This window comes from Bombina bombina, chromosome 2 (genome assembly GCF_027579735.1).
Source record: "Bombina bombina isolate aBomBom1 chromosome 2, aBomBom1.pri, whole genome shotgun sequence".
Lineage (NCBI taxonomy): Eukaryota > Metazoa > Chordata > Amphibia > Anura > Bombinatoridae > Bombina > Bombina bombina.
Window position 1 is genome coordinate 1,226,195,273 of NC_069500.1, and position 11,624 is coordinate 1,226,206,896.

Sequence of the window (11,624 nt, forward strand, 5' to 3'; positions counted from 1 at the left end):
GGGTTTAAGTCAACAGCAATGCACTGCACTGGTGAGCCAATGGCAAGAGACAGCGTGTGTAGCCACCAGTCCCCTGCTAGCCGTAGCCCAGAGAAGTGCATTTCTGCTGAAAATATGTGCATGATTTTCAGCAAAGGATGTAAAAAGAACAAAGTATATTTGATCATAAAAGTGGATTTAAGTGTCTTAAAGGAACAGTAAAGTCAAAATTAAACTGTCATTAATTAAGATAAGGCATGAAAATTTTAAACAACTTTCCAATTAACTTTTGTCATCAAATTTTGTTTTTTTCTGTTGGTATTCTTTGCTAAACCTAGGTAGACTAATAGGCTGATTTCTTAGCCTCTTCAGGTATAAACAATTTGTGATGCTACATGTGAAAGTTTACCATGTTTTAAAGAAATGTTTTATTTGCTTATTTTGTTCTAAATAAATGCATGTTAAAACTGAATTTCATTTAAAAATGACCTGCAGAAAAATTTTCACTACAAAAAATCTCATCGCAGAAAGTGAAAAAAAGTTCTGCCTCTGGGCATATCTTCATGTTCCTATCCACAGAGATCATCGCAAGTTCCTGAGGTTTGCCTTTCTGGACAAACATTTTCAGTTCGTGGCTCTTCCTTTCGGTCTGGCCACGGCACCCAGAATTTTCACAAAGGTTCTGGGGTCTCTGCTGGCAGTTCTAAGACCACGGGGCATTGCGGTGGCGCCGTATCTGGATGATATTCTGATCCAGGCGTCAACTTATCAGCTAGCAAAGTCTCATACCGACATTGTCCTATCCTTCCTGAGGACTCACGGGTGGAAGGTAAATCTGGGAACGAGTAAGCTAAATCCGCAGGCAAGGGTGCCCTTCTTGGGAACTCTAATCGACTCTCTATCCATGAAAAATTTTCTGACAGAAGTCAGAAGGTTAAAGATCGTGAATACATGTCGAGCCCTTCAGTCCAATCCTCGGCCATCAGTGGCTCAGTGCATGGAGGTAATTGGATTGATGGTAGCGGCAATGGACATCATTCTGTTTGCTCGGTTTCATCTCAGGCCTCTGCAACTGAGCATGCTCAGACAGTGTAATGGAGATTATACAGATTTGTCTCCTCTAATAAATCTAGATCAGGAGACAAGGGACTCTCTTTTTTTATGGTGGTTGTCGCTGGATCATCTATCCCAGGGGACATGCTTCCGCAGACCCTCATGGGTGATAGTGACAACGGATGCCAGCCTGATAGGATTGGGAGCAGTCTGGAACTCTCTGAGGGCTCAGGGTGTATGGACTCAGACAGAGTCTCTCCTTCCCATCAATATCCTAGAGTTGAGAGCAATATTCAATGGGCTTCGGGCTTGGCCTCAGTTGGCTTTGTCCCAATTCATCAGATTCCAGTCGGACAACATTACGACTGTAGCTTACATCAATCATCAGGGAGGAACAAGGAGTTCCTTAGCGATGACAGAAGTAGCCAAGATAATACAGTGGGCGGAGTCTCACTCTTGCCATTTGACAGCGATCCACATCCCAGGGGTGATAAACTGGGAAGCAGATTTTCTGAGCAGACGGACATTTCATCCGGGAGAATGGGAACTCCATCCGGAGGTTTTTTCCAATCTGATTCTCAGATGGGGCAGGCCGGAGTTGGATCTCATGGCATCTCGTCAGAATGCCAAGCTTTCGAGATACGGGTCCAGGGATACCCGGGCCGAGCTGATAGATGCCTTGGTCTTTCAGCCTAGGTTATATATTCCCTCCGTTTTGCTCTCCTTCCCCGGGTGATTGCTCGAATCAAACAGGAGAGGGCATCGGTGATCCTCATCGCCCCTGCGTGGCCTCGCAGGATTTGGTATGCCGATTTGGTGGACATGTCATCTCAGCCACCGTGGAAGCTCCCATTGAGGAAAGACCTTCTCATTCAGGGTCCCTTCAATCATCCGAATCTAGTTTCTCTGCAGCTGACTGCTTGGAGATTGAACGCTTAATTTTATCTAAGCGAGGGTTTTCTGATTCGGTTATAGATACCTTGATCCAGGCACGTAAGCCTGTTACTAGGAAGATTTACCATAAGATATGGCGTAAATATCTTTATTGGTGTGAATCCAAGGGCTACTCATGGAGTAGGGTTAGGATTCCCAGGATTTTGTCTTTTCTCCAAGAAAGATTGGAGAAGGGGTTGTCTGCAAGCTCTTTATAAGGACAGATTTCTGCTATATCTATATTGTTACACAAGCGTCTGGCAGATGTCCCAGATGTACAATCTTTTTGTCAGGCTCTGACTAGAATCAGGCCTGTATTTAGACCAATTGCTCCTCCTTGGAGTTTGAATTTTGTTCTTAGAGTTCTTCAAGGGGTTCCTTTTGAACCTATGCATTCCATAGATATTAAGTTATTATCTTGGAAAGTTTTATTTTTGGTTGCTATTTCTTCTGCTCGAAGAGTATCTGAGCTTTCGGCATTGCAATGTGATTCTCCTCATCTTATTTTCCATTCGGATAAGGTGGTGTTACGAACCAAACCTGGTTTTCTTCCTAAGGTTCTTTCGAATAAGAATATTAATCAGGAAATTTTTGTTCCTTCCTTGTGTCCTAATCCTTCTAAGAAGGAGCGTCTGTTACATAATTTGGACGTGGTCCGTGCTTTGAAGTTCTACTTACAGGCGACTAAGGATTTTCGTCAGTCGTCTTCCTTGTTTGTTGTTTTTTCTGGGAAGCGTAGGGGTCAGAAAGCTACGGCTACCTCTCTTTCTTTTTGGCTAAAGAGTATCATCCATTTTGCGTATAAGACTGCTGGACAGCAGCCTCCTGAACGAATTACGGCTCATTCCACTAGGGCTGTGGCTTCCTCATGGGCATTAAAAAATGATGCTTCTGTTGAACAGAATTGCAAGGCTGCAACTTGGTCGTCTCTTCACACTTTTTCCAAATTTTACAAATTTGATACCTTTGCCTCGACTGAGGCTGTTTTTGGGAGGAAAGTTCTTCAAGCAGTGGTGCCTTCCGTTTAGGTTCCCTGTCTTGTCCCTCCCTTTTCATCCGTGTACTATAGCTTTAGTGTTGTATCCCACAAGTAAGGATGAAATCCGTGGACTCATCGTATCTTTAAAAAGAAAAGGAAATTTATTCTTACCTGATAAATTTTGTTTCTTTTTAGATATGAGTCCACGGCCCACCCTGTTTTTATGAGACAGGTCTTTGTTTTTGTTCAACTTCAGTCACCTCTGCACCTTGGCTTTTCCTTTCTCTTCCTAACTTCGGTCGAATGACTGGAGTGGGAGGGAAGGGAGGAGCTATATATACAGCTCTGCTGTGGTGCTCTTTGCCTCCTCCTGCTGACCAGGAGGCGATATCCCACAAGTAAGGATGAAATCTGTGGACTTGGACTCATCATATCTAAAAAGAAACAAATTAATCAGGTAAGAATAAATTTTTATATATATATATATATATATATATATATGTATATGTGTGTGTATGTATATATATATATATATATATATATATATATATATATATATATATATATATATATATATATATATATATATATATATATATATATATATATATATATATATATATATATATATATATATATATACAAAATACCAGCACTCACTATTTAGTGGTCCAATACCGGGGTGCTCTCAGAGTATCCATATGAAAGTTCAAAAGAATAGAGGCACTCTCCGTGTGCAAAAGCGTATTTAATCAAATTTTTACAGAGTTAACGTTTTTGGGCTGTGATGCCCGTCCTCAGACTCCTGAAAGAAAACCAGTGGTTTTATATAGATATATATATATCTTCTATAAGGTATGACGAGTCCACGGATTCATCCTTGTGGGATATTATCCTCCTGCTAACAGGAAGTGGCAAAGAGCACCACAGCAGAGCTGTCTATATAGCTCCTCCCTTGGCTCCACCCCCAGCCATTCTCTTTGCCTACTCTAAGTACTAGGAAGGGTAAAGTGAAAGAGGTGATAAAATATTAGTTTTTAATTTCTTCAAGCAAGAGTTTTTTGTTTTAAATGGTACCGGTGTGTACTATTTACTCTCAGGCAGCAGATGGATGAAGACTTCTGTCTGGAGGATGATGATCTTAGCATTTGTCACTAATATCCAGAGCAGTTCCCACAGAGGCTGAGGGGTACAAGAAACTTCAGTGTGAGGAACGTTTTCATGCTATATAGCAGTGAGGTATGTTCAGTAATTTTTTCTGGAGAGACTGTGTATTTCAGAAAGGCTGACAGTATCCCCATGAGGGTAAGGGTAAGCAGTAATCCTAAGAGCTATAGAAGGGCATTACTAAGCTTGCATAAGGGGCTAATTAGTTTTTGAATGTTGGTGGGCAAACGTTTTGAGAACTGGGAGTGCTGTTAACGTTTTTTGGGCAATAACGTTTTTTTGGCAACTTTATTGAGGGTACATTTTGGCTTATTTTTTTGGTATCAGAACCCACATGGCTAGTTTAAAACCGCTCTGGTGAGGTTCTTTGAGGCTGTAGAGACATCAAGTGAGATGGGCGGGGCCTATTTTTGCGCCTCAGATGCGCAGTTGTATTCACTTAGCAAGCTCCAACTCCGGAGGGCCCTTGTGGAAGTTTTGGGCCAAATCGAAGCTTTAACCCCATTTTTTCAATCCCTGAGGGCAGGTAGGCGCCACAACCCTGCTGGTAGAGGGCAGACTTTCTCTCTTTGCTCAGGCTTGGGCAAGAGACGTTCAGGACTCCTGGGCTTTAGACATCGTAACCCAGGGGGTATCTTCTAGATTTCAAAGATTCTCCTCCAAGGGGGATATTCCATCTATCTCAATTGTCTGCAATATAGACAAAAAGAGAGGCGTTCTTACGCTGTGTAGAAGACCTATATACCATGGGAGTGATCCGCCCATTTCCGAAAACAGAACAGGGGCAGGGGTTTTACTGCAATCTGTTTGTGGTTCCCAAAAAAAGAGGGAACCTTCAGACCAATTTTAGATCTCAAGATCCTAAACAAATTCCTCAGAGTCCCATCTTTCAAGATGGAGACAATTCGGACTATTTTACCAATGATCCAGGAGGGTCAATATATGACCACTGTAGACTTAAAGGATGCGTAATCTACACATCCCTATCCACAAAGATCATCACTAGTTCCTCAGGTTCGCCTTTCTGGACAAGCATTACCAGTTTGTGGCTCTTCCCTTCGGGTTGGCCACAGCTCCCAGAATTTTCACGAAGGTGCTAGGGTCCCTTCTGGCGGTTCTAAAGCCGCGGGGCATAGCAGTGGCACCTTATCTGGATGATATCTTAATTCAGGCGTCGACTTACCAACTAGCCAAGTCTCACACGGACATCGTGTTGGCTTTTCTAAGATCTCACTGGTGGAAGGTGAACGTAAAAAAGAGTTAACTTATCCCTCTCACAAGAGTTCCATTACTGGGAACTCTGATAGATTCGGTGGACATGAAAAATTTTCTGACGGAGGTCAGGAAATCAAAGATTTTAACCACCTGCCGAGCTCTTCATTCCATTCCTCAGCCGTCAGTGGCTCAGTGTATGGAGGTAATCAGACTAATGATAGCGGCAATGGACATAGTTCCGTTTGCTCGCTTGCATCTCAGACCACTGCAACTATGCATGCTCAAACATTGGAATGGGGATTATGCAGATTTCATTTTCATAAGATTCCAGTCGGACAATATCACAACTGTAGCATATATCAATCATCAGGGGGGAACAAAGAGTTCTCTAGCGATGATAGAGGTTACCAAAATAATTTGATGGGCAGAGACTGACTCTTGCCATCTATTTGCAATCTATATCCAAGGAGTGGAGAACTGGAAAGCGGATTTTCTAAGTCATCAGACTTTTCATCCGGGGGAGTGGGTCTGATGGCATCTCGTCAGAACGCCAAACTTCCTTGTTACGGGTCCAGGTCAAGGGATCCTCAGGCAGTACTGATAGATGCTCTAGCAGTACCCTGGCCGTTCAACCTGGCTTATGTGTTTCCACCTTTTCCTCTCCTTCCTCGTTTGATTGCCAGAATCAAACAGGAGAGAGCTTCGGTGATTTTGATAGCACCTGTGTGGCCATGCAGGACTTGGTATGCAGACCTGGTGGATATGTCATCTCTTCCACCATGGGCTCTGCCACTGAGACAGGACCTTCTGATTCAAGGTCCGTTCCAGCATCCAAATCTAGTTTCTCTGCGGCTGACTGCTTGGAGATTGAACACTTGATTTTATCTAAGCGGGGTTTCTCTGAGTCGGTCCTAGATACCTTGATTCAGGCTCGAAAGCCTGTCACTAGTAAAATTTATCATAAGATATGGCGTAAATATCTTTATTGGTGCGAATCCAAAGGCTACTCATGGAGTAAGATCAGGATTCCTAGGATTTTGTCCTTTCTCCAAGAAGGATTGGAGAAGGGGCTATCAGCTAGTTCCTTAAAGGGACAGATATCTGCTTTATCAATTTTACTGCACAAGCGTCTGGCAGATGTTCCAGACGTTCAGTCGTTCTGTCAGGCTTTAGTTAGAATCAAGCCTGTGTTTAAACCTGTAGCTCCGCCTTGGAGTTTGAACTTAGATCTTAAAGATCTTGAAGGGGTTCCGTTTGATCCTATGCATTCCATAGATATTAAGCTTCTATCTTGGAAAGTTCTATTTTTAGTTGCTATCTCTTCGGCTCGAAGAGTTTCTGAACTATCTGCATTGCAATGCGACTTGCCTTATCTTGTTTTACATGCTGATAAGGTGGTTTTGCGTACCAAACCTGGATTCCTTCCTAAGGTTGTTACTAATAGGAATATTAATCAGGTAATTGTTCCTTCTCTGTGTCCTAATCCTTCCTCTAAGAAGGAGCGTCTGTTGCACAACTTGGACGTGGTTCGTGCTTTGAAGTTTTACTTGCAAGCGACCAAAGATTTCCGTCAAACATCTTCTCTGTTGTCTATTCTGGAAAACGTAGAGGTCAAAAAGCTACGGCTACCTCTCTTTCTTTTTGGCTGAAAAGCATCATCCGTTTGGCATACGAGACTGCTGGACAGCAGCCTCCTGAAAGAATTACAGCTCACTCTACTAGAGCGGTGGCTTCCACTTGGGCTTTTAAAAATGATGCTTCTGTTGAACAGATTTGTAAGGCTGCGACTTGGTCTTCGCTTCATACCTTTTCCAAATTTTACAAATTTGATACTTTTGCATCTTCGGAGGCTATTTTTGGGAGAAAAATTCTTTAAGCAGTGGTGCCTTCTGTTTAGCCATCTGTCTTGTCGCTCCCGTTCATCAGTGTCCTGTAGCTTTGGTATTGTATCCCACAAGTAAAGGATGAATCCGTGAACTCGTCGTACCTTATAGAAGAAAAGTAAATTTATGCTTACCTAATAAATTAATTTCTTCTATGGTACGACGAGTCCACGGCCCGCCCTGTCATTTTAAGACAGATTATATTTTTTTATTTTAAACTTCAGTCGCCTCTGCACCTTTTTAAGTTTCTCCTTTTTCTTCCTGTACCTTCGGTCGAATGACTAGGGGGTGGAGCTAAGGGAGGAGCTATATAGACAGCTCTGCTTTGGTGCTCTTTGCCACTTTCTGTTAGCAGGAGGATAATATCCCACAAGTAAAGGATGAATCCGTGGACTCGTCGTACCATAGAAGAAATTAATTTATCGGGTAAACATAAATTTACTTATATATATTTTAAATCTTTCAAGTTGACAAACACAGTGCAACTTATTAGCCACAAATAAAGCTTATCCTCAAACACACCTTAGTCAAAGTACAAACAGACCAGATAAAGATCCGTACATTCATATCCTCACAAATCATTATTTTGCAATTGCAATGCGTAAACAAGTGGGAAGGGCTATACTGTGTCATAATAAAAGCAGTTCAGGAAAAAGCAACCAAACAGAATAAGACTTATATTTGTGCTTGTCATCTCTAATGGAATATGTGGATATATAATATTGTACACCTAATAGCTTAATACATCACTGTAAGGAGACTATATCAATATGTCAGCCACAACAGTTTTCATAAACCGGGATGCCTCAAAAGCTTGGAATAGGTTGTTCAACATGCATCAATAAATAACCAATAGTAGTTAAAGGGACAATAAACATTTCTGTTGTCTTGCCATAGAAAAACATATCAACTAAATTTAAACCTCTTGTTTGCTGTAATTGTTTTTCAATATCCAAATTCCAAATACTACTTGCCTCATTTGGAGGATTCCTCAGCTTACAAGGCCTGTCCCTATAATATTATTAAAGGGAAATAAAACCTTAAAAAGGAAAGTGCTTAGCACAGAACTCTTAACCTCTAAAGTTCTTTTGTGAAAAATCTGTTCTTACTTTTCAAACTAGATGTGCAAATCAAAATCGACTCCAAAGAGCGCTTACGCAGAAGGGGCGCTTACGCAGAAGGGGTTAATAGCTAAAATTAATTAAATGTGTCTTTAATATAAATAAATATTGCATACAATTTAATACAATACATTTTGTCTGATCACTTTAAAATTCCTAAGTACATCTAATGAAAAAAAAAATAACAATCTTTTAATACCACCTAAAAGCTTTTAATCTTGTATCAGCCTTGCACAGATTGTAAACTGTGATGGTCTATGAACAGTACCAATTTGCCAAGTAGTCCTTAAATTTATAACACCAATAAACTGTTATCAAATGTCTTTTTATACCACCTTAAAGGGACAGCATACACTCATATTCATATAATTGCATGTAATAGACACTACTATGAAGAATAAGATGCACAGATACTGATATAAAAATCCAGTATAAAACTGTTTAAAAACTTACTTAGAAGCTCACAGTTTAGCTCTGTTGAAAAGGTAGCTGGAAAGCCCACTGCAAGTGGGAAATATCACACTCCCCCTCCCCCTTCTTTTGCATATGAAAAGACCCTTTACACAAACAGGAGCAAGCTGGAGAAGGTAGCTGACGGTATTCAAATAAAACTTTGGGGCTTGGTTAGGAGCCTGAAAATCAGAGCAATGTTATTTAAAAATAAGCAAAGCTATACATTAAAAAAAAACTTGATTGGCTATATAATTAGATCATCTACAAAACATTTATGCAAAGAAAAAATGAGTGTATAATGGCCCTTTAAGCCTATTTGCCATAACAGTCTATGGACACTTCCAATTTTCAAAAAAATTATTGCACACAGATCCTTTTACAGGTTTTACTCAGCATTTAAGCACATCATTGAATAAGTTATACATCCAAGAGCTTTAATATGTGGAACATCAATCCAGAATTTACAAAGCAACAAATGCCAGTACCATGTGTGACTGTAGCAATATTTTGTTGCCTTCTCTCAGTGGTTACTTTTGTGCAAATCCCCGGTCCTGTCTCTCGGACACAGTTTGTAGCTCCCGTGTGTAGTATGCTGTCCCTGCAGCTACGGTCAGTTGAGATCTTGATAAAGCCAAGGGATTGGTGAAACGCGTTGATGATTTCTTTAATCTAGCAAAACTCTGCTCTCTCCTGGAGTTCCAAATTGTACAGAGGAGATCAAACTTTGTTTCTTCATTAAAATCAGTGTGAAGTAAAGACTCGGTCACGTTCAGTACCTCAGAGCGGATTGTTGCACCACAGGTCAGGGGAGTGATCACATGACAGTATGTGCAGGGGCAGTATACAACACCTGGGAGCTACAAACTGTACTGCTAAATAAAACCAGTAAAAGGCTCGGCGTGCAATAAATGTGTGGAAAGGTTGTTTTTTTTTTTGTGCAAATTTGAAGTGTCCAGCTGTTACGGCTAATGGGCTTAAAGAGATATTTAAGTCAAAATTAAACTTTCATGATTCAGATAGAGAATGCAATATTAAACAGCTTCCCAATTTACTTACATTAACAAAAATTACAGTCTTTTTATATTTACACTTTTTGAGTCACCAACTCCTACTGAGCATGTGCAAGAATTCACGGAATATACGTATATGCATTTGATTGGCTGACAGCTGTCACATGATACAGGAGTGGAAATATACATAACTGAAATTTGTAAGAAAAAAATCTACTAATTTGAAGTTCATACTAAGTGCTTTTGCATTGTCTTTTTAACATTAATTTGTTGATTATGCAAATCTACTGTATTTACTGGTCCTTTAAGGTAGTATAAAAAGACATTTCATAATTATTGGTGTTATAAATTTAAGGACTACTTGGCAAATTGGTACTGTTCATAGACCATCACAGTTTACAATCTGTGCAAGGCTGATAAAAGATTAAAAGCTTTTAGGTGGTATTAAGTTTTTTTTTATTTTGTTTTATTAGATGTACTTAGTAATTTTTAAAGTGATCAGTCACAGTTGGTATATAATATTTATTTATATTAAGGAAACATTTGATTAGTTTTAAAGGGATATGAAACCCAATTTCATTCTTAATACAGGGAGAGTCCACCGCTACATTCGTTACTTTTGGGTAATACAGAACCTGCCCACCAGGAGGAGGCAAAGAAGCCCAGCCAAAGGATTAAATTCCTCCCCCACTTCTCTCATCCCCGAGTCATTCTTTCGTCACAGGAGTTTGGCAGAGAAGTGTCAGAAGATTTTGGAGTAGTTCCTTAGGATGGCTATCTGCCCTTTGAGATGGGACTGGAGTTTTAAGTAGTCTTGTCAGCCTATCAGTGAGAGCATTGATGAGTTGGAGTCTAGAGATGTAGGGAGATTCTTTCTGCGAAATCATCCAGACTCATATTAACAGCTCCTTAAGCAATCAGCGTTGACGAGTTCCGCTGCCTGCTTTCTTTACTCAAGTCCATATCAGAAGTGCTGCTACAATCTGTCAAACTTGATGGACCGTGTTACTCACGGCATAGATTCCAGTAAGATTGTTTCATTTTTTTATACACATGTTAAAGATAGAAGACAGGGTCACAGTGGGACTCCTTTATCTTTATAGAATTAAGGGTAAAGATCTCCTGAGGGGGATTATTGAACAGTGGGGGTTTTTAATCATATTTGTTATGTGATTTCAATTTTGAGAGCTGCACAGTTTTATTAAGCTGGCACGCTTTTCCTTAGCAGGGGCAGTCCTGCATGATGCACCATGTGCCCGGGAGTGGTCTCTCTTTTTTTTCAATTTCCAATTCGTGACAGAGTTTTTTGCAGAATGGAGCCAACTTCTCTACCTCTCTGGGTCATAGGAGTTGGTGAATGTCCCAGCCATTGGGGGTATAAGGTGCCAGTTGTTCTTTCTATAATTTAATTTAGACACGTTTTATGGAGGATTCTGATTTTTTTTTTTTAAGAGGGGGATCCCTCTGATTCAGATTTTGATACCTGTGTATATTGTGAGGAGGCCCGGGTAGCCCAGCCCTCTCAATTATATTCCGTATGCCGCTATAGGGTGTTCTCATCAACCAATGTTGAGATGTTAGAGACCACTGAGCCGTCCGCCTCTGAGGATTACTCGTCTCATGAGGTGTGTCCCCTAGAATCTTCTGTTCCTACACATGCATTTTCCCCAAGTACCGCTGCTCCTTTGCCTGAAGGGGGCTTTTTTCCACCAGAGGTTACTGCGCAGTTCCGCATGGCCATCTCTACGACCTTAGCGATTTTTGCCTCTTCCTGCTACATGCAAACGAAGGGTTCATCCATGCACTCCTGCCCAGGGACCATTGTGTAAAA